At 40.8% G+C, this 24,370-nt stretch overlaps 1 long non-coding RNA gene across 2 annotated transcripts in view; it reads right to left on the bottom strand.

Moving 5' to 3' along the window:
* Nucleotides 1-1,019: 1,019 nt before the first annotated feature.
* LOC122682662 overlaps nt 1,020-24,370 on the bottom strand; it is a 223,484-nt gene continuing 200,133 nt past the window's right edge. For both annotated transcript variants that reach the window (XR_006337470.1, XR_006337471.1), the window contains exons 4-5: nt 20,282-20,428; nt 1,020-4,953 (exon numbers count right to left, since the gene is read on the bottom strand). This is a non-coding gene — a long non-coding RNA (uncharacterized LOC122682662). The remainder of the gene's footprint in view (nt 4,954-20,281; nt 20,429-24,370) is intronic.

Raw genomic sequence — 24,370 nt, forward strand, 5'->3', positions numbered from 1 at the left:
AATTGCTTCGCAATGTTGTATTAATTTCTACTATACAGCAAAGTGACCCAGTTATACACATATATACATTTTAAAAATATTCTTTCCATTATGGTTTAACCCAGGGTATTGAACATAGGTACCTCTGCTATACAGTAGGACCTTGCTTATATTCTATATGTAATAGTTTACATCTAATAACCCCAAACTACTACGCCATCCCTCCTCCATCCCTCTCCACTTAGTTCATAAATCTGTTTTCTATGTCTGTGAGTTGGTTTCTGTTTCATAGTTTCACTTGTAGCATATTTTAGATTCCACCTGTAAGTGATACATGATATTTGTTTTTCTCCTTCTGACTTACTTCACTTAGTATGATAATCTCTAGTTGCATATATGTTGCTGCAAATGGCATTATTTTGTTATTTTTTATGGCTGAGAAGTATTCCATTGTATATGTATATCACATCGTCTTGATCCACTCATCTGTTAGTGGACATTTAGATTGTTTCTAAGTCTTGGCTTTTGTGAATAGTGCTCCAATGAACTAGGAGTGTGCATATCTTTTTGAATTATAGTTTTGTCTGGATGTAGTTCCAGGAGTGGGATTGCTGGATCATATGGCAACTCTGTTTTTAATTTTTAAGGAACCTCTGTACTGTTTTCCATAGTTGCTACACAAACGTATATTCCCACCAACAGTGCATGAAGCATTCTCTTTTTAGACAAGTCTAGAGTAGTTAGGTACGAAACAGAGTGATCTTGTCTCATTTGACAGTATTTTCCATATAACACTCTCAGTGAAGTAAACTGGAGTTCTTAAAGAAGTTTCTTAGAGGAAATTGCCTTCTCTCAGTTTAAGTTGCCTGTAGGTTTCCCTGGTGGTTCAGATGGTAAAGAATCTGCCTGCAGTGCAGGAGACCTGGGTTTGATTCCTGAGTTGGGAAGATCCCCTGGAAAGGGGATTGGCAACCCACTCTAGTTTCCTTGCCTGGAGAATTTCATGGACAAAGGAACCTGGTGGGCTACAGTCCTTGGGGTTGCAAAGAGTTGAATACAACTGAGCAACTAATACTTTTATACTTTCAATGAAAAATAAGGAACATCATTACTACTTGGAAAAGCAGAAGACATCAGTAGGGCAAAACAATCGAAAGAAAAGGTACTTTTAAATTTTACCTCCATTATCCATAGCATTGCCATTTTAGATGTTTTTCTATGGAACTAATCAGCTTTTCAATTAAACCTGACATCTGCTATTCAAAAAGTGAAAAGAAATTTACTTACATTTATAGGTAACATTTTTTTTTCTCACCAAGAATATATATTCTTGCCTATATGATTTCTTTTTGTAGGTTGGCATTTGTAATTTATTAATATTATATTAAAATATAATATTCATTCTTTCTTTTACCAATGCTATAATCAGCTTACCACAGTGCATTTCTTTATGGTATAAATTAAAGGAAACAGAGTTGAATTTATTAAAATCAATTTTAAAACTATTTATTTTTATTAGAGCCTAATCTTTCTTTGAGTTTCCTTCTTACATTGTAAGTCCTTTATCCCTCAGATCTCTACTCATTAACACATTAAGCCAAAAATCATTATTAAGAGTCCTGCCTCATTAAAAATTGCAAGAACTAGCTTTCCATGCTGGAGTTTTACACTGAAAATAGCTTCTGGAGAAAGATAACATTTTTTTAACTGCTCATATTTCTGGCAAACAGCATCATATCATTATTGACAATTCCCCAAATCAGAGCACCTACTGAACATGTCCATTCAACAAAAATATTATTTCATATTGTTTTTGAACAATAGACTTAAGTGCCAAAGTACATCATCTTCCCAAGTACTTTTCCCCCACCATTAACTAGTTATTCTTTCCAGCAACCTTATGACAGAGGCTGTTATGAAAGGAAGCAGAAATGCAAAAAAATTCTACAAAAAAGGTATGTCAGAGGTTACACTTTGCCAATGTCACTTTCTGTTGAGGGCAAGTGTCTTTCAATGATTTGTCTCTTTTCGATGGTCAATTATACCCCAGCATGCCTGATAAGATCAATAGTACTCCTTAAATTGCTGGGGAATCTGAGGCTGGGTTGACATTTAGAAACAAAATCCTTTCCTCCTCATTTCAGTCAAAACAATCAGTCACAGGCCTCCGAGGTGACAAGATTGGCAGAGCTATGGTTCCAGATGTCCCAGTTGTCCTTCCAGAGAACAAAATCATTCTCGGACTCTCAGAATCACCATCTCTTGTTTTCCAAAGGGAATGTAATTCCTAGGTTCTTAACCTTGAGTTGGGTCACAGAGTCCTCCAAGCATTCAACTCAAGGTACACATGGCTCTCCAAAAATATACACAAAAAGCTTTCTTCTATTAGAGTTCATTCACAAAACTAACCTTTGTTTTCTTAACTGAGATAATACAGACCCATGAAGGTCAATTTAAATTTTCAGGTTCACATAACTCCTAATCTGGTCTTCTTCAAATCATTCATTGCTACCTCTTGAGAGGGCTGAGGCAACCTCAGGTCTTCCTCAGCTATTCTAGGAAATGATAATACTCTGATTCTGAGAAAATTCAGGCTCATTCAGCAGTATTGGTTGAGCCCCTCTGTGTACCAAGCACTGTTATGCATTCTTCTCTTCCATAGCACAGGTGTCAAAATGGTGGCCTTATCTTTTAATCTGACCTATTAGTAAAGCTCCAGAGAACATCCTTTTGCCTTTTCTTTTCACTGACAGGGATAACATACCTCTAAAAACAGTTCTAACACTACTCAGAACCACTCATGTTCCTCCACTGCTCCTAAGATCAAACCCACATGTGCCTGGTGTGGAAGGCCCATGCATACGTGGGAAACCTACATCCCGATTCATCTTTCCAAACCCCTTTACTCAAGACAAACCACTTGCAGTCACTTTTTAACAAATCATTTTTTAAAAAAAGAAAATAGTGCTGTTATCCATTCAAACAGTGCTCACTCAGAAATTTGCTATAATTCTATTCATCCTCCAAGGCCTGCATCTTATCACCCTTCCTCCCTGAATTGTATTGATTACCTAACTCAAAATTCCCAGTTTCTCTTCTTACTTTCTACAACTCTTATGGCTGTGCCCAGTTGGAGGCTAATGGTTGATGGTCTGTTTTATCTCTTCATGCACAAATGACTTAATACCACTGATACATTTATGGCTTTTGAGGACAGCTAGCATGTCTATAGTTCATTATATACCCTCTGTCACTTTATGGATTTATTCAAATGAGGACTAGCAAAAATGGCCTCTCTTTAAAGGATTCCCAAATTATTTCTATTTTTAGTAGTTGACTCTTAACAGAGAAAACCCAGTCTATCCACATATTGAAATCCTTGAATCTGCCTTGAATGTGAATTTCCTCGGCCAAGAACACTCTCACTTTTATTTTCTTCCAGAGTCCAGAAAATCTTGGAAGCCTGCCTTATGGGGTGATGGAATAAAAAGCCAGACCAAACCAACCAGACGTGGGTTCCTTCTATAAATGTACATTCCACAGCCCAAGATAGAGCATCTTCCATTTTACTTGCTCAGCCCCTGAATGCTTCCTGGTTATAATGAAATACTTCAAAGTCTTTCAAACACCCATTTGGAAGTGACTGCCCCCAATACAAAGCGAGGTCCCATCGGATGTACATCATCACACAGCAGGGAGAGAGAGGCGTGGAAAGCCCTTGGCCTGATCAGAAAGCCTCATCTCTTGATGAGGATTTTCGTTTTCTCATTTGTCATCTTTCTAGCCACTGAATTCTCAAGTGGCCAATTTGCTTCCTATTGGTAATCAGCTAGTTATTTTTACTCTCATTTCTCTCCCTGGAACTATCAAACTCTTTGGGACAATTCGTCACCCACAGGGGCCTAACCCTTCTGTGGCGGGAACTGGGAGCGGGGGAGGGAAGCTATTATCCTGGAAAAGATAAGTACAAAACTATTTCACCGTTTATATTCAGTTTTTAAACAGTGATTTCCCCGATGAGGTAAGTCAAATAATGACACCACTGGGTAAGAGTGAAACAATGAAAGCTTCAAGGGAAAGTGCATTAGGCAATGGAAATGCTCCCCAGCTGTGAAGTTTGTGACTCTGAAATCACTTGTTCTTAGATTGTCTTTACAACCCCACAAAGGAGCATCATCTTACATTCATGACTTACGTTGGCAGGAAGCTGTCTCTGCGAAAATTATAAACCCAGAGAGGAGAGTTTTAAATATGTATAATGCATTGGGGGTTATTCCAAAAGCAACTTTACCCCAGCGACGAGAGAAAGAAGGTAGCCTTTGAAGGTTGTTTTGTCTGTGGCAGGAAACTTTTTCTGCTGGTTCCCGCAGGTCTTCTCAATTACAGAGTCTCACTTTAGTTTCTCTCTCGTTCCCTCTCCTTCCAGCGTTTGCTGTCTCTGTCTGTCTCCAGTGAAATCATTTCCAAACACTGTTTTCAGGTTGCCATTTTTCTGAGTTCACATCAGGTGCCATGGAAAATTTGACCCCACCACTCTTGTGAATAAAACTCTGGTGTCAGTACATTTTCTAATTACTGGGTGTCTAATTTGATCTCTTCTCAAATTTCCCTCAGTCCTTCAGAAGAACCTAATATCAATCCCTTAAGGCTGGCTGTGCTCACTGGAGCCAGAAGTTTACATTTCTGAAGTCCACGTTCAGCTTTAAGAAAGATGTTAGTGTGACATAAATTGGCATTTTCTTGGCACTTCCTTGGCTCATAGCAAACTCTTTATTCCTTGGGAGGAAGCTGAGTGTTGAGCAGCCCTTCTGGCTATTTCCTTAGAGACTCTCTGAATCAAGGCAGCAGCAGTGTGATATGAATCTTGAAATGTTTATCTTCCTCCACCGTTTTTCATGTCTCAGACGCTTTCTTGTGTCTTTTCTGTTTCATATAAACATCCACACATGTAACTTCACTTTTAGGTGTGTGCCTCTGTAAGGAGAATCGAAAGAGACTGAGAAAGCACGTTTACACACCCCTTGTCGAGTTTGCTGGCTTTTCATCTGCTAATTCCCTCCATGCATGGCTGTTCTCACAATGGGTGATATCACCCAACAGCTGTCCTAGAGGATTGGAAACTGAAATACTTGTAGAATTTCAGCCTTTTGTCTTACCTACTTAAATCTCTCTTTTTTCCAAAATACCAAAACAGTACAAGAATAGTTGGCTGGCTTCAGTGAAACATTATTCCCGTGACTTTATATAAATTGTTTTATAGCCTGTTCTCTTCATGTTTCTTGGTAATTGTCCCTAATTCTAAATTTGCCTTCAAGAATCATGAACAGCGATATTATTGACATGAGTCCTTATATTTGGCATTTGGTGGAACAGCAGTATTGTTTTTGTAAAAATCGGTCTTCCATCTGCCATGTGTGAGTAGGAAATGAGTGGAGAGAAGCGACACTTCCCGCCACATGTCCCCTGGTTGACCTGAATGAGAACTTTAATATCTGACATGATGCATATGTGTTGATTAGCATCTGGATTGGCTGAATATCATAAGTAGAGATCTCGGTGCTTCCTTCTACATAATTACTCTGGTTATTTACTCATGTCACTTGGTCCTACTCCTCTAAAAATAGCAGGTTCCTTTCTTCATCACCAAAACTTACTTCATCCCTACTATCGTGATTTTTTTTTTAAAAGACAAAACTAGTTTCCTAGTTTCCTAGTTCTCCCATTCTCTTGGGTCTCCATCCTTATCACAGTATCCTGCTCCCTGGCCCTTTCCTCTATTTTGGAGCATTGTGTTAACTACTTCCTCCCAAAGAAGGGTGAGAAAACCTCCATGGAGCAGCAATTCTAAAATCCACAGACTACCAGCAGTTCACCATATTGTACAGATATTATGTACAGCTCAACGCATTTTTATAAGCTTAAAGCATCTCTTTGACCAGTTCCTTCCAGCTCAGGAAGGAACATTTATGAACTTTGCTAGCCACTTGACAGAATAATGTCTATTGAAAATAATAAGCAAGAATTGGACCTATATTTTGCCTATCTCTTTAGGCTACTTTTAATTCTTTTTATTGTTTTTATAAATGTATTGACCAGTGAGTGATTAGAAATAAATAACCAAACAAAATCAAATCAAACAACAGAACGGGCCCTTTACATCTGCTTATCTGAGAAAAACCAAGCTAGAGGATGTAAGATGCCTATCAGATTTTGTGAGTGGTTAATTTCAGTTGCTAACTTCAGCTTGCCTGTGAGGACCCATAGTTCACACGGGGCCCAGCTGTCCTGAACACGTAGGATAATACCGTACAAGGAACTCATGCACCAGAAACTGTCTCCCACTATCAAAGCACCTTTCCTTGGGTTTAGAGTCACCACAGAGTGTATGTTCAGGGTCCTCAACGTGTTGCCTTCTCTGGGGTCCCTGCTTGCAGACATCACACTTGAATTTCACTAGAGTACCTTTTCCTTTTTGGAGCCCAACATCTCTTGTGTAGGTGACAGCATGGTCTATACCATAAAAATGATTGTTCTGGTTCTAATATAGAAGCTGACACACAAGACTGGACTTTTCCTCCTCTTGTGCCAAGATTGTCTGCGGATGTCGAACTTTCCTGTTGTGAATGGGTACAGGCTGTGATGTGGCCATTCTAGGACTTCCAGTAGCAGTAAGAGGAAAATTGTGAACCAACTCCCCTGGAGAGGAAGTTCCTATTGAAACAGCAGTCCGGTCAGCAGGCGCAAGCGTGGCAGCTGCCTCCTTCCTACCAGGAATAGCCCCACCTCTACAGCTGCTGACTCTCCCATTGTAGGTCTGTGAATTGACATCACACCAACAGGCTTGGCAGAAGCAGCATTTGGCATATTCACACTTATCCCACGAGCAAATTGGGAGGGAATCAGCTATGTGCATTTTCCTGGAAGGCAGGATTTCCCTTGCTCATTGATTGTGTCTTCAGTTTACAACAAATGTCCTGAAAATGGGACACATATGATATTGTAAGCCTTCTATGATTTCAAAGAGCAAATGACCCAAGCCTCATTCTCATTTCCCCTTGTTCCAGAAATTGATTGTTGGATACACAGGTGATACAGCTGGAAGGCCCCATACATATCCGCTAACAAATCCCCCTCCCATCTTACAGGCTGAGACTGAAGCCTGGAAAATGTGTATGACTTGCCAAATACGAGATTCAAACAACACAGATTGGATTTTAGGGTTTTATGTTTTAATTTTGTTTTGTATTTTTTTTGAGGGGGGGTAAGCTATTGGTAGAAATACAATATACTTGCAGAAAAGGCAAATCATAACTGTGAAACTCAACAGATTTTCTTAAACTGAGATACCCATATAACCACATAACCAGCACCCCGAGCAAGAAGTTAAGCATTCCTAGTACTTCCCAAAGCCTCCACAATGTACTGTAGCCTCTGCTCCCTCCCAAGGGTAACCACTATCCTGCCTTCTAATATCATGTCTTGTTTTTGCCTATTATTAAAGGTCACGTAAATGGAATTATGTACTGTGTTATTCTTGCACCTGGCTTCCTTCAGCTCTATATTGGTGAGATTCATTCACATACTTGTATATAGTTTTATTTATTTATTTATTTGACTGTGCCAGGTCATAGCTGTGGTATGTGGGGTCTAGTTCCCTGACCAGGGATTGAACCCGGGCCCCCTGCATTGGGAGTGTGGAGTCTTAGCTACTGGAGCACTAAGGAAGTCTCTATGTGTATTTTTAATGCATTGATTTTAATTTATGTGTAACATTCTTTCCCGTGAGTATAGTACATTGTATATGTTTTCAACTGCTGGTAGACCTTTAGGTCATTTCCAGTTTGGGGCTCTTATGACTAGTAGTGCTAAGACCATTTCCGTACATGTCTTTTGGTGAATGTATATAACCAAATTGGAGTTGACTCATGCGCCCTGATGGTCTAGTGGTTAGGATTTGGTGCTCTCAGCGCCATGGCCCGGTCCAATTCCCGATCAGGGAAGCCTTTCTCCTTGGGCTTCCCAGGTGGCTCAAACTGTAAAGAATCTGCCTGCAATGTGGAGACCTGGGTTCGATCCCTGGGTCAAGAAGATCCCCTGGAGAATGAAATGGCAACCCCCTCCAGTATTCTTGCCTGGAGAATTCCACAGACAGAGAAGCCTGGCAGGGTACGGTTATGGGGTCACAAAGAGTCAGACATGACTGAGCAACTAGCATTAATGCCTAATGATACTCTCAAAAGATGATGAGAGGGGAAATGAACCAACTTTATGCAAGTCCTTGTGCTGGAGAGACTGTCCCTGCACCACTCTATGCCAGCCGTCGAAAGAGGACTGTTTGAGGAATATGGTAGCCACATGACAGTTACCAGTACAGCATTTAGGGTTGAGACAGTTTGCAAGGACTCTCAAAAGCCAAAATAGTCACTTGACATTTCATTAATATTAAAATCTGTTCTTTAATTTGCTTTTATTTTTACTTATTTTTATTTACAGAAAGTGAAAGTGTAAAAGTGTTAGTTACTCAGTCGTGTCTGACTCTTTGCAACCCCTCCCTGTAGCCTACCAGGCTCCTCTGTCCATGGACTCCTCCACCCAAGAATGTTGAAGTGGGTCGCCATTCCCTTCTCCAGGGGATCTTCCCAACCCGGGGATTGAACCTGGGTCTCTTGAATTGCAGGCAGATTCTTTACCGTCTGAACCACCAGGGAAGCCATACATTCTCATCCTATAAACATACCTCACAAAACAATACTGCTAGGATGTAGATGTCGTGGTTGTAAGGATTCTTGTCTATTCTGTTGATCACAAAGCAGCACCAATGCCTGGCCTAGAAGGTGCTAGACATTATCTGTAGAATGTATGAATGATGGATGGTCCTCATGGCCATTGCTCTCCAACCTTGGAGCTTCCCCAGAAGTAATCTAATCTCTGGTTCTGATGTGTGCCTTTCCCTTCCTTTTTTAAAAATACATCGGTTTTGTGTGTCTATGTGTGATAATATCATTGGATTATACCATGCTTTATTAATTCTTTAAGTTAAGGGTATGTCAAGCATTTTTGTTGGTCAGTATATAGAGAAGGTCTATCTTTTTTGTGCTGTGTGACATTCCATGATATGGATTGTTACATTTCAGCCATCTCTAAATTTTTGATACCACAAATGATGGTGCAGTGAGCATTCTTTTTTTTTTTTTTAATTTTTTTATTAGTTGGAGGCTAATTACTTCACAACATTTCAGTGGGTTTTGTCATACATTGACATGAATCAGCCATAGATTTACACTTATTCCCCATCCCGATCCCCCCTCCCACCTCCCTCTCCACTCGATTCCTCTGGGTCTTCCCAGTGTACCAGGCCCGAGCACTTGTCTCATGCATCCCACCTGGGCTGGTGATCTGTTTCACCATAGATAGTATACATGCTGTTCTTTTGAAACATCCCACCCTCACATTCTCCCACAGAGTTCAAAAGTCTGTTCTGTATTTCTGTGTCTCTTTTTCTGTTTTGCATATAGGGTTATCGTTACCATCTTTCTAAATTCCATATATATGTGTTAGTATGCTGTAATGTTCTTTATCTTTCTGGCTTACTTCACTCTGCATAAGGGGCTCCAGTTTCATCCATCTCATTAGGACTGGTTCAAATGAATTCTTTTTGACGGCTGAGTAATATTCCATGATGTATATGTACCACAGCTTCCTTATCCATTCATCTGCTGATGGGCATCTAGGTTGCTTCCATGTCCTGGCTATTATAAACAGTGCTGCGATGAACATTGGGGTGCACGTGTCTCTTTCAGATCTGGTTTCCTCAGTGTGTATGCCCAGAAGTGGGATTGCTGGGTCATATGGCAGTTCTATTTCCAGTTTTTTAAGGAATCTCCACACTGTTTTCCATAGTGGCTGTACTAGTTTGCATTCCCACCAACAGTGTAAGAGGGTTCCCTTTTCTCCACACCCTCTCCAGAATTTATTGCTTGTAGACTTTTGGATAGCAGCCATCCTGACTGGTGTGTAATGGTACCTCATTGTGGTTTTGATTTGCATTTCTCTAATAATGAGTGATGTTGAGCACCTTTTCATGTGTTTGTTAGCCATCTGTATGTCTTCTTTGGAGAAATGTCTGTTTAGTTCTCTGGCCCATTTTTTGATTGGGTCATTTATTTTTCTGGAATTGAGCTGCAGGAGTTGCTTGTATATTTTTGAGATTAATCCTTTGTCTGTTTCTTCATTTGCTATTATTTTCTCCCAATCTGACGGCTGTCTTTTCACCTTACTTATAGATTCCTTTGTAGTGCAAAAGCTTTTAAGTTTCATTAGATCCCATTTGTTTAGTTTTGCTTTTATTTCCAATATTCTGGGAGGTGGGTCATAGAGGATCTTGCTGTGATTTATGTCAGAGAGTGTTTTGCCTATGTTCTCCTCTAGGAGTTTTATAGTTTCTGGTCTTACATTTAGATCTTTAATCCATTTTGAGTTTATTTTTGTGTATGGTGTTAGAAAGTGTTCTAGTTTCCTTCTTTTGCAAGTGGTTGACCAGTTTTCCCAGCACCACTTGTTAAAGAGGTTGTCTTTTTTCCATTGTATATCCTTGCCTCCTTTGTCAAAGATAAGGTGTCCATAGGTTCGTGGATTTATCTCTGGGCTTTCTATTCTGTTCCATTGGTCTATATTTCTGTCTTTGTGCCAGTACCACACTGTCTTGATGACTGTGGCTTTGTAGTAGAGTCTGAAGTCAGGCAGGTTGATTCCTCCAGTTCCATTCTTCTTTCTCAAGATTACTTTGGCTATTCGAGGTTTTTTGTATTTCCATACAAATTGTGAAATTATTTGTTCTAGTTCTGTGAAAAATACCGTTGGTAGCTTGATAGGGATTGCATTGAATCTATAGATTGCTTTGGGTAGAATAGCCATTTTGACAATATTGATTCTTCCAATCCATGAACATGGTATGTTTCTCCATCTGTTTGTGTCCTCTTTGATTTCTTTCATCAGTGTTTTATAGTTTTCTATGTATAGGTCTTTTGTTTCTTTAGGTAGATATACTCCTAAGTATTTTATTCTTTTTGTTGCAATGGTATTTTGTGAATGGTATTGTTTCCTTAATTTCTCTTTCTGTTTTTTCATTGTTAGTATATAGGAATGCAAGGGATTTCTGTGTGTTAATTTTATATCCTGCAACTTTACTATATTCATTGATTAGTTCTAGTAATTTTCTGGTAGAGTCTTTAGGGTTTTCTATGTAGAGGATCATGTCATCTGCAAACAGTGAGAGTTTCACTTCTTCTTTTCCTATCTGGATTCCTTTTACTTCTTTTTCTGCTCTGATTGCTGTGGCCAAAACTTCCAACACTATGTTGAACAGTAGTGGTGAGAGTGGGCACCCTTGTCTTGTTCCTGATTTCAGGGGAAATGCTTTCAATTTTTCACCATTGAGGGTGATGCTTGCTGTGGGTTTGTCATATATAGCTTTTATTATGTTGAGGTATGTTCCTTCTATTCCTGCTTTTTGGAGAGTTTTAATCATAAATGAGTGTTGAATTTTATCAAAGGCTTTCTCTGCATCTATTGAGACAATCATATGGTTTTTATCTTTCAATTTGTTAATGTGGTGTATTACATTGATTGATTTGCGGATATTGAAGAATCCTTGCATTCCTGGGATAAAGCCCACTTGGTCGTGGTGTATGATTTTTTTAATATGTTGTTGGATTCTGTTTGCTAGAATTTTGTTAAGGAGTTTTGCATCTATGTTCATCAGTGATATTGGCCTGTAGTTTTCTTTTTTTGTGGCATCTTTGTCTGGTTTTGGAATTAGGGTGATGGCGGCCTCATAGAATGAGTTTGGAAGTTTACCTTCTTCTGCAATTTTCTGGAAGAGTTTGAGTAAGGTACGTGTTAGCTCTTCTCTAAATTTTTTTTCCTTGCCTGTGATGGGTCTGTTAAGATCTTCTATTTCTTCCTGGTTCAGTTTTGGAAAGTTATACTTTTCTAAGAATTTGTCCATTTCATCCAAGTTGTCCATTTTATTGGCATAGAGCTGCTGGTAGTAGTCTCTTATGATCCTTTGTATTTCAGTGTTGTCTGTTGTGATCTCTCCATTTTCATTTCTAATTTTGTTAATTTGGTTCTTCTCTCTTTGTTTCTTAATGAGTCTTGCTAATGGTTTGTCAATTTTGTTTATTTTTTCAAAAAACCAGCTTTTAGCTTTGTTGATTTTTGCTATGGTCTCTTTAGTTTCTATTGCATTTATTTCTGCCTTAATTTTTAAGATTTCTTTCCTTCTGCTAACCCTGGGGTTCTTCATTTCTTCCTTCTCTAATTGCTTTAGGTGTAGAGTTAGGTTATTTATTTGGCTTTTTTCTTGTTTCTTGATGTAAGCCTGTAATGCTATGAACCTTCCCCTTAGCACTGCTTTTACAGTGTCCCATAGGTTTTGGGTTGTTGTGTTTTCATTTTCATTCATTTCTATACATATTTTGATTTCTTTTTTGATTTCTTCTATGATTTGTTGGTTATTCAGAAGCGTGTTCTTTAGCCTCCAGGTGTTTGAATTTTTAACAATTTTTTTCCTGTAATTGAGATCTAATCTTACTGCACTGTGGTCAGAAAAGATGACTGGAATGATTTCAATTTTTTTGAATTTTCCAAGACTAGATTTATGGCCCAGGATGTGATCTATTCTGGAGAAGGTTCCGTGTGCACTTGAGAAAAAGGTGAAGTTGCTTGTTTTGGGGTGAAATGCCCTATAGATATCAATTAGGTCTAGCTGGTCCATTGTGTCATTTAAAGTTTGTGTTTCCTTGTTAATTTTCTGTTTAGTTGATCTATCCATAGTTGTGAGTGGGGTATTAAAGTCTCCCACTATTATTGTGTTACTATTAATTTCCTCTTTCATACTCGTTAGTGTTTGCCGTACATATTGCGGTGCTCCTATGTTGGGTGCATATATATTTATAATTGTTATATCTTCTTCTTGGATTGATCCTTTGATCATTATGTAGTGTCCTTCTTTGTCTCTTTTCACAGCTTTTATTTGAAAGTCTATTTTATCTGATATGAGTATTGCGACTCCTGCTTTCTTTTGGTCTCCGTTTGCATGAAATATTTTTTTCCAGCCCTTCACTTTTAGTCTGTATGTGTCTCTTGTTTTGAGGTGGGTCTCTTGTAGACAGCATATATGGGGGTCTTGTTTTTGTATCCATTCAGCCAATCTTTGTCTTTTGGTTGGGGCATTCAACCCATTTACATTTAAGGTAATTATTGATAGGTGTGGTCCCGTTGCCATTTACTTTGTTGTTTTGGGTTCACGTTTATACAACCTTTCTGCATTTCCTGTCTAGAGAAGATCCTTTAGCATTTGTTGAAGAGCTGGTTTGGTGGTGCTGAATTCTCTCAGCTTTTGCTTATCTGTAAAGCTTTTGAGTTCTCCTTCATATCTGAATGAGATCCTTGCTGGATACAGTAATCTAGGTTGTAGGTTAGTCTCTTTCATTACTTTCAGGACGTCCTGCCATTCCCTTCTGGCCTGGAGGGTTTCTATTGATAGGTCAGCTGTTATCCTTATGGGAATCCCTTTGTGTGTTATTTGTTGTTTTTCCCTTGCTGCTTTTAATATTTGTTCTTTGTGTTTGATCTTTGTTAGTTTGATTAATATGTGTCTTGGGGTGTTTCGCCTTGGGTTTATCCTGTTTGGGACTCTCTGGGTTTCTTGGACTTGAGTGGCTATTTCCTTCCCCATTTTAGCGAAGTTTTCAGCTATTATCTCCTCGAGTATTTTCTCATGGCCTTTCTTTTTGTCTTCTTCTTCTGGAACTCCTATGATTCGAATGTTGGGGCGTTTCACAGTGTCCCAGAGGTCCCTGAGGTTGTCCTCATTTCTTTTGATCCTTTTTTCTTTTTTCCTCTCTGCTTCATTTATTTCCACCATTTTATCTTCTACCTCACTTATCCTATCTTCTGCCTCCGTTATTCTACTCTTGGTTCCCTCCAAAGTGTTTTTGATCTCATTCATTGCATTGTTCATTTTTAATTGACTCTTTTTTATTTCTTCTAGGTCTTTATTAAACAATTCTTGTATCTTTTCAATCTTTGTCTCCAGGCTATTTATCTGTAACTCCATTTTGTTTTCAAGATTTTGGATCATTTTTATTATCATTATTCTAAATTCTTTTTCAGGTAGATTCCCTATCTCCTCCTCTTTTGTTTGACTTGGTGGGCATCTTTCATGTTCCTTTACCTGTTGGGTATTTCTTTGCCTTTTCATCTTGTTTAGATTGCTGTGTCTGGAGTGGACTTTCTGTATTCTGGAGGTCTGTGGTTCCTTTTTATTGTGGAGGATTTACCCAGTGGGTGGGGTTAGACGATTGGCTTGTCAAGGTTTCCCGGTTAGGGAAGCTTGCGTCAGTGTACTGGTGCGTGGAACTTGATTTCTTCTTTTTGGAGAGCAATGGAGTGCCCAGTAATGAGTTTTGAGATGGGTCTATGTGTTAGGTGTCTCCTTGGGCAGTCTGTATGTTGACATTCGGGGCTACGTTCCTGTGTTGCTGGAGAATTTGCGTGGTATGTCTTGCTCTAAAACTTACTGGCTCTTGGGTGGTGGTTGGTTTCAGTGTAGGTATGGAGGCTTTTGGACTGTCACTTATTACTTAAAGTTCCATGTAGTCAGGAGTTTTCTGGTGTTCTCAGGTTTTGGGCTTAAGTTTCCTGCCTCTGGATTTCAGTTTTATTCTTCCTGTAGTCTCAGGACTTCTCCAACTATACAGCACTGATAATAAAACTTCTAGGTTAATGGCGAAAAGATTCTCCCCCGTTAGGGACACCCAGAGAGGTTCACAGAGTTACATGAACAGGAGAAAAGGGAGGAGGGAGATAGAGATGAGCAGGAGGAGAAAAAGGGGGACTCAAGAGGAGAGAGACAGATCTACGCAGCTGTCTGTTCCCAGAGTGTTCTCCGTATCTCAGACACCTACAAGGATTCACAGAATTGGATTGGGAAGAGAAGGGGAAAGGAGGAAATAGAGGTGTTCTGAGGTAGAAAACAGAGAGTCAAGATTGGGAGAGAATAATCTTCGGTTTAAAGATAGGGCTTCTCTTTTTTTTTTTTTTGTAATGTTATAGTGTAGTGAAAATGAAAATGAAGAGTAGTAGAGGAGTACTAGAGGACTTTAAAAGAAATAAGAGAAAAAGAAAAATAGAAAATAAAAGAGAAAACGGAAAGGAAAAAAAAGAAGAAAAAAAAAAAAAAAGAAAGAAAAAAAAATTTTTTTCCCCTAATTAAAAAAATCGTAAAAATCTATGAAAATGAAAGTTAAGGAGTAATGGGGGAGTAATAGGGAATTTTAAAGGAAAATAAAAGAGAAAAAATAAAAAAGAAAAAATATAAAAAGAAAAAAAAAATTTTTTTTTTTTTCCTTACTTAGAAAAAAAAAGTAAAAATATATCTAGGAGTTTCTCTGGAGCTGTTGCGGTCAGTGTGGGTTCGGCTCAGTTTCAGATAGCTCCTCGTTCCAGCTTACACTTCTCGATATCTACAGGGCCCTTCCGGTGAAGTCGGTGTTTTCTACAGGGATTTTAATCTGTTGCACCAGTCCCTTCTGAAGCGGTTCCCTTTGTTTATGTGGCTTCTGTTTGCCGGTCTCTTCAGAGCCTCATTTCCGCCCTGACACAGGCGGGCGGAGGTGGACTCTTATTCAGGAAGCTAGTTCCGTTGCGCTGCTGGGAGGGGCTGACGCTGCGGGGATGGGCTGGGGCTGCCGGGCGGGGCTGACGCCGCTTTCTCCGTCTCTGCTGCTCAGGCTCCCGGCTGTTCTATATGGAGCGCGCCCCGCTGCGCTAGGTTCCAGCCCTCTGGTGTTACACAAAAGCACGGAAGGAAAAGCTGCGCCTGCTGTCTGTGCCTTCCCCGTCAGAGCGGTCCAGGCAGCGAGGGGCTTGATGGGCGCGCTATCCCCAGGTGTGGCGCGCCCACTCCCTTCCGCGGACCCAGTCTCAGTTTCCGCTGGCGCCAGTCGGGCGCGCGCGCCTTCCGCCCTCTGCGTCCCCAGCCCCAGTCCCCGCCCGCGCCGGTCGGGTGCCTGCGCCCTGTGTCTCGCCGCGACCTTCCCCTCCCCCCTGCCTCCTGCCTCCGGCGGGGCTGGGCCGGTCCGCAGCCTGCGAGCTCTTCTCGGGACTTTCTCCGTCCCTTTGTTCTGCGAACGGCCGGCAGTGTGTTCCGGCCGGTTAATTTTCTCTCTCTCTTTTGGTCTCCCACAGTTCAAGTTGGCACCTCACAGAAGCTCCCTCCGATTGTCCTCAGGGCACTCAGGCCCGGACCCTAGCCCAAGCAAGGCCGCCTGACTCCCTTCCCGGGACGGGTCTCCGTCCTTAGCTCTTTTGTCTCACTTTTTATCTTTTATATTTTGTCCTACCTCCTTTCGAAGACAATGGTCTGCTTTTCTGGGCGCCTGATGACCTCAGCTAGCGATCAGAAGTTGTTTTGTGAAGTTTGCTCTGCATTCAGTTATTCTTTTGATGAATTTGTAGGAGAGAAAGTGGTCTCCCCGTCCTACTCCTCCGCCATCTTGGCTCCTCCCCCGAGCATTCTTATGAATATGTATAAATGTTTCTTGATGGTAGATATGTAAAAGGGACTTATTAACTCACAGGTGGTATACATTTTTAATGCTTCCAAAATGACCCTTCCAATTCAGTGTCATGAGCAGATGCTAACCTGCTTCTCCTTACCACTGCTATGATTGATATTATCAAATTTTGAAATATTTGCCAAAATGATATGTGAAAAATGTAATTTAATTTGTATTCCTATCTATATTACTGGAGTTGGGCATCTATCCATGTATTTGTTGTTTTAGTTGGGGTTTGATTCAAGCCTTCTGCAAAGAGCTAGTGTATAGTTGAAAATAATTTAGTGGGTGGATGAAATCCATCAACCCCTATCAGGGCACTTACTTATGGCCATGTTATTCATTATTGTGGTCTTCAGGACTATACGAATCCCAAACAATCTCTGGTTATTTCTCTGCCTACATGCGAAGGGTATAAAGAAGTGATTTAAACATTTCTTCAACGTCACAGGGGACAAGCAGAATCTTGACCTGTCTAGTGTATTGATACAAAGCTAAATCATTTGGAGACTGGATTTTCTAGTTAAGTATCCAGTGCTTTCTTTTTGTGCCAGCAGCTGGAAGGAACAAACCAAGTTCTACTATTTGGCTTATCTATCTTTGCTACCAAAATGGGATCTGAGTTCTGAAAAATATCCTGTACAGGGTATGAAATTACAATTAAATCTGAAATAAGCATCCAGTTTATATTCCTGCATGTTGGGTTAGTTTTGATTGGGTCAAAGATCAAGGTTTACACTGGACCTGAGAACAAGTTCAAATTCTTTTCTGCTCCTCTACTGGGGAAGAAAATCACTGTAGTGGGCCCTTCATATTCATCTACAGATGTGTGTTGACTTTGTGTAGAAGTCACATTGGCCTCAGCTGTTGTTTTTATACATAGCTCCTTGCAGGTTTTTAGTCCTGAACATGCAAACGAGGACTGTTTAACAGAAAGGCCCACCAGACTACTGTGAGTTTTTACCTAGTGCATAAACTGATTCAAGTTTGTTCTGATCAGACTTTGGCCTCACGAGCCCTTGGCTGACATTTCTGTTTGAAACCTGACACCCTGCCAGAAAATTTCTTCGGTTTGAATGAAATGAAATGGGGAACTTAATTCCAATAACAGACGGACCCAGCAGGGCCCGCAGTTGGTTCAGATTTTTATTGTCCCATGAGAACTTGGCCTCCTAGGCCGTGACTCTAGACCTCTACATGTTCACCTTGCATTCAGGATAGAATAACCAGAGGCTCACAGAGGGGACGTCTGGGTGGGATAAAGTCAAACCCCCAGTTGCCTTTTTCCTTGGCTTCCTCAACTGTTCTTTGAGGTCCAATCACTCTTGGTCTTGGGGATGAGACTAATTTAATGCCAGGGCATCTGCTGGTACCATTTCAGAAACGCTGCCATCCTCACCACACTCACTCCAGAGTGAGCCTTCCAGGGAACTCCTTCTCTGTGAAAATTCTTTTTTTTTTTTTTTTCATTTATTTTTATTAGTTGGAGGCTAATTACTTTACAATATTGTAGTGGTTTTTGCCATATATTGACATGAATCAGCCATGGATATACATGTGTTCCCCATCCTGAACCCCCCTCCCACCTCCCTCCCCATCCCATCCCTCTGGGTCATCCCAGTGCACCAGCCCTGAGCACTTGTCTCATGCATCCAACCTGGGCTGGTGATCTGTTTCACACTTGATAATATACATGTTTCAGTGCTATTCTCTCAGATCATCCCACCCTCGCCTTCTCTCACAGAATCCAAAAGTCTGTTCTGTACATCTGTGTCTCTTTTTCTGTCTTGCATATAGGGTTATCATTACCATCTTTCTAAATTCCATATATATGTGTTAGTATGCTGTATTGGTGTTTATCTTTCTGGCTTACTTCACTCTGTATAATGGGCTCCAGTTTCATCCATCTCATTAGAACTGATTCAAATGTATTCTTTTTAATGGCTGAGTAATATTCCATTGTGTATATGTACCACAGCTTTTTTATCTATTCGTCTGCTGATGGGCTTAAGTCTACAAGCATAAATGCTGGAGAGGGTGTGGAGAAAAGGGAATCCTCTTACACTGTTGGTGGGAATGCAAACTAGTACAGCCGCTATGGAAAACAGTGTGGAGATTCCTTAAAAAACTGGAAATAGAACTGCCATGTGACACAGCAATCCCACTCCTGGGCATACACACCGAGGAAACCAGAACTGAAAGAGACACGTGCACCCCAATGGTCATCGCAGCACTGTTTATAATAGCCAAGAGGTGGAAAATTCTGAGATTAAGACGCAGCCTTCATTAGAATCTTCTTTCAAAACAGAAGTGTAGCTGGGGAGAATGTTAAGCTATTGTTATTGCATCAGCCCTTCATTTGTTCATTCATTTACTTACTCTCCACATGTCTGTGAGGGCTTACCCAGCACCTGGCACTGTGCAGTGGGTAGTGGTTAACAAGGCGGACACAGTCCTTGTGGTCCTTACACCCTACATCACCCGGTTAGGGGGGAGAAAGACACTGGACAGAGTATGATGAATGTAACGGAGTCACCAGAAAGGGCCCTGCGGGACTCCAGGTTTGGACTCTGGGTTTGGCCTTGACTCTGCATGACCTGGAACATCGCTCACTCTCTGTGAGCCTGTGTGGTCATGGGACGCCATCCTCGATGCTGCTCCCAATGACAGTTTTAGCTTCAATAAGGCACCAGGGCATGCAGCCAACTCAGAGCTCTGGAGTAATTTATAAAAGTCTCATTACAGTATCCCTCTTGGGGTCCCTGCCACAGGATCATGCTGTAGGTGAGACCACATTATAATGATGGTTTTCTGCATATTTCACCCTGCAGTATGGAGAAGGAAATGGCAACCCACTCCAGTATTCTTGCCTGGGAAATCCCATGGACAGAGGAGCCTGGTGGGCTACAGTCCATGGGGTCACAAAGAGTCAGACACAATTGAGTGACTGAACAACACAAAACCACCCTGAAATAAACCAAAATCCAAGTTGAAACAGAGAGAGGAAGGAGAGGGGAAGAAGGAGGGGAAGGGGAAGAGAGAGAGGTGAGAGTAGAGATGCTGAGTAAACAGGGATACAGGAAGAAGAGAGAGACAGGCAGAGTGTGATCCTACTGTTCTTGTTCTGGATGAATCTGATACCAAACACCCTTCCCCTGTCAGAGAGGAAAGTTGAATATTTGACTCAGGGTACCTGGACTTCACCTACACTACCCATCATTCACCAGCTCTGACCTTGTCAAGTCATTGAAATTTTGTTGCTTTAGTTTCCTCATTTATAAAAAGAGACTTAAATCACCACATCACATTCACTGGGTTATGTCACTTGAATGAGAATAAACAAGTCAATACCCATCTGCAGTGCTTTCAAAACATAAAAAACATGTTAACAAATACTAGTTGTCATTGTTACACATACACATTCAATACATGTATATGCAATAGATGTAAATGACAGAATCTATACTTTTGAGTTGGCTTAGGGTCAAAGGGTAGACTGAGGCTGTGAAACCTGGGTCTCCCAGAAAGAATGGATTCAGGCATCCTTCTCCACTTCCTCATTCTCTTCCAAGTGTATTTCCATGGTGCCCCTAACTTTTCAGAGCACTAACACATTAGTCATTTCACTGTCTCAGTAGGTTTGTTACTGAGTGACCAAAGACACTCAAGTGACCCACCTCTTTTGTTCACAGACTTCCAAATGAATGTCACTTGACATGGCTGCATTGGTATCCATGTGAGGCTGGGTAGTGGGGCGGGCTGAATACATCGCAGGCTGAGAGACCTTCATTCCACACGTCAAGTCCTCTTAGACCACTGAGCTCCTGATTTCGAGAGGAAAGATAAAGTGCAGTGTGAGGGCATGACGTCAGACTTAATACGGGAATCACTCATGACAGCCACGCTTGCCAAGTCAAGAACAAATTTCTGTTAAGTTTATAAACGGTTTCCTCTAACACACCCTAAAAAGATGCTTAACCTCTGGCCTCTAGTGCCCAGGGTACCACTATTCCTCCATGAAAGAGCAGCCTTCCTGGGAAGCTTCCCGAAAGCATGCATTTTCTGACATTTGCAAATGGCTCTTTGGGGACTGCTTCTCTACATCTAAATGTTCCAACTACAAAACAATGAATTTCAAAACCATGTGGAAATAAAATGTAATATCATCAGCATCTTGGTCATCAAAAGGGCAGTGGCCTGGAGCTGGAGGAGCTGAATTAAAATGCCAGCCCTATCACTCATTAACCCAATCATTTTGGACAGTATTTTTTATACTCTCTGAGTCTCAGTTTCCTCATCTGGAAAATGGATATGATCTTCATCTTATATGGTCATTTTGAGGATTCAGTGAGACATTGCAGATGAAATTGTTGGCACAGCCCTTGATGCGTTATCGGGTGCTTCATCAGTAGTGGTTACATTCACTGTTTTGTACATCCATTCATTTTAGGGAGGCATGATGAACATGGTATATAACTTAGACTCTTTTTCTTCTTTTCTAACATATGACTTCATCACTGAGACCTGTCCTAATCACCCTATTTTAAATTGCAAACCTGTATCACAGCCTCCCTTCCCCACATACCTCCAACCACTCCCTTCCTTTCTTCACTACCCCAGTTTTTAGAGTACCAACACTCTCTTTTTAAACAATTTTATTGAAGTATAGTTGACTTATCATGTGTTCGTTTCTACTGTACAGCAAAGTGATTCAGTTATACATTATCTGTCTGTCTATCCTTTTCCATTTTCTCCTTCATTCTTTATCCCAGAATATTAAATATAGTTTCCTCTGCTATTCAGTAGGACTTTGTTGTCTATTCATCCTTTGTGTAATAGTTTTCATCTGCGGGTCCAAAAGCACCTACCCTTACTTCCCCTACTCAGCAACCACAGTCTGATCTCTGTGTCTGTGAGTCTGTTTCTGTTTCATGAATAACTTCATTTGTGTCTTATTTTAGGTTCCACATATAAGTGATATCTTATGACATTTATCTTTCTCTTTCTGACTTACTTAGTCTGATAATCTCTGTGTCTAACCGTGTTACTGCAAGTGGCATTATATCATTCTTTTTTATGGTTAAGTAATATTCCATTATATCTATCTATGTCTGTATCACATCTTCTCTATCCATTCATTTCTCAGTGGACATTTAGGCTGTTTCCATGTCTTAGACATTGTGAGTAGTGCTGCTATGAAAATAGGGTTGTATTTTTTTTTTTTTGAATTACAGTTTTGTCCAGATACATGGCCAGGAATGAAATTGTTGGATCTTAAGGTAACTATACTTTTACTTTTTTAAGGAACCTGGATACTGTTTTCCATGGTGGCTGCACCAACTTATGTTCCCACCAACAGTGTAGGAGAGTTTCCTTTTCTCTGTACCCTCTCCAGCACTTGTTATTTAAAGCACTATTACTTTTCTTTGTGATTAGATTTATTATTTATGGTTTGTCTCCTCCTGACAGAAACTAAGTCCCATAAGAACAAAGAGCTTTGGCTGTAATACGATCATTCTTTGGTATCCCCAGAAGGTTGCTTCCAGGAGCCCCTTGGATACCAAGATTGGTGGATGCTAAGTCCCTTATATTGAATGGCATAGTACAATGAATACACAGTTGGCCCTCTGTGTCGCCTGATGAGAAGCTCACAGGTATGGAGTGCTAACTGTGTATTCTTTGCAGCTGGAAAACATGGCACATAGTGGGGCTCAATAAATCTTTGTGGACTGAACTAAAGCCCTGGAATCATTACACCTGGTTCCAGTGCTGGTCTTGGCTTGTACTGGTGTTTGTGACCTTTAGCAAATTATTCTCGGTCTCAGTTTCCATTTGTGTAAAATAATGACAATGATTACAATCCCTCAGAATCAAAACAATTAAATGAAATTATATCTATAAAGCACTTGGCATAGCATCTGGGTCATAGAAGCTTTTTTTTAAAAAAAATTATTTTTAATTGAAGGATAATTGCCTTACAGTATTGTGTTGATTTCTGCCATACCTTAGCATGAATCAGCCATAGGTAGACATAGGTACCCTCCGTTTTGAACTTCCCTCCCACTTCTCACCCTGTCCTACCCCCTAGGTTGTCACAGAGCATCGATTTGCGCTCTCTGAGCCACATAGCAAATTCCCACTGGCTGTCTAATTTACATACGGTAGTGTATAGAACTTTTAAGTAAGTGAAATCTACTAAAATGAAAATCTGAAGAGTTCTTGATACCCATGCTAGTGCAGACAGACAAGGGGTCATCCAAAGTCATTCCCCAAAATACTCACCCTGGTCTTATTCTGAAACTCATTCCCCCAGTAGTGCGTAAGCAGACAATGATGTGAATTCTGCCTCCTCTATGTGACCCTCTAAGGGCCAACTGCCCCTAAACCTCAGACAGCATGATGGCCAATGGGGAAATTTGGAAATCCTCACAGGGATTTGGCCCCACAATGCATATGGTTTGACTGGTGCTGAGATCAAAACAGTGCTGTCCCTTGAATCTGTCATTAGCAAAGAATAGACTTCCTATGGGCCTATTGTGTGAGGGGAGCCAAAATCACAGTTTCTGTCCTCAAGGAGCTTTTGACCCAAAACTTTCTCAAGAGAGGACCAAGGAGCACCATGCCAATCATCATCAGCAAATGTGTGTGCATGTGTGTGGACTGCTTCAGTGAAGGTTGGGAATATGCAAGAAGCTATGGGTTTCCAGCTCACTCTAGTGGGCAAAGCCACCCTGCCATTATTTCCTAGAAGCCCTCTCTTCAGTGTGAAAAGTAAGGCTAAGTGACATAATGGACAAAAATGAGGCTGGCAGTCCAGAGGACTGAGTTCAGGTTTCAACTCTGCTGTGTGTCTATAGGCAAGATACTGGGCCTCTCTGAAGATAATTATTAAGACAGCTGATGTTTGTTGCATGACCTCTGTGAGCCAGTGACTCCATACGTATCAGTCACTTGTCCAGTCCTACATTCAGCCCTTTGTTTTACTCATTGTGTTGAGTGCAGCCTCACACCAGGCACCATGGATGTAGCCTTGAACAAGATAGTTCAACCCCGTATCTCACTGAACTTAAATACTGGTGGTGGAGACCGAGAGTGAGTAATCCATTACACATGTATTTAATTATTAATGATTTCTTCACCTATTCAAAAACCATGTGTTCAGTCTCACACTACTCAGTTGGTGAATTTTGGTCAGTGTTTCAAAGGAGAAGTTTCCCGTGCTCTTAGTGAGGGCATACCCTGGGTGGGTGGGTGCCTGGACTGGTCAGAAAGCTCAGCTCTGACTTCCAAGGAGAAATGACTTTTGAACCACAACACTGAAGAATGAGTGAGAGTTACTGTGTAGTCCCATTTTGCAGATGAAGAAACTGAGGCTCAGAAAGGTCACATAACTTGACCATAGAACACATTAGTTATTTGATGGACCCAGGATTTGAACCCTAGTTTTTCTAACTCTGAAATGAGTGGTTTATCAGGTTAGTGTTTTTTTAGACTGGGATATAGATCAAAATTTCTACTAAGAGTTCTATTACAATGTATGTGCTAGGTTCCACCGAGAGATTCTGATTCAGTTGGTCCAGGTAGAGCAAAGGCACAGTTCAGTTCAGTTCAGTCACTCAGTCGTGTCCAACTCTTTGTGACCCCACGAACTGTAGCACGCCAGGCCTCCCTGTCCATCAGCAACTCCCAGAGTTTACCCAAACTCATGTCCATTGAGTCAGTGATGCCATCCAACCATCTCATCCTCTGTCGTCCAAGGAGGGGCA

The sequence above is a fragment of the Cervus elaphus genome, chromosome 24 (genome assembly GCF_910594005.1).
Source record: "Cervus elaphus chromosome 24, mCerEla1.1, whole genome shotgun sequence".
Lineage (NCBI taxonomy): Eukaryota > Metazoa > Chordata > Mammalia > Artiodactyla > Cervidae > Cervus > Cervus elaphus.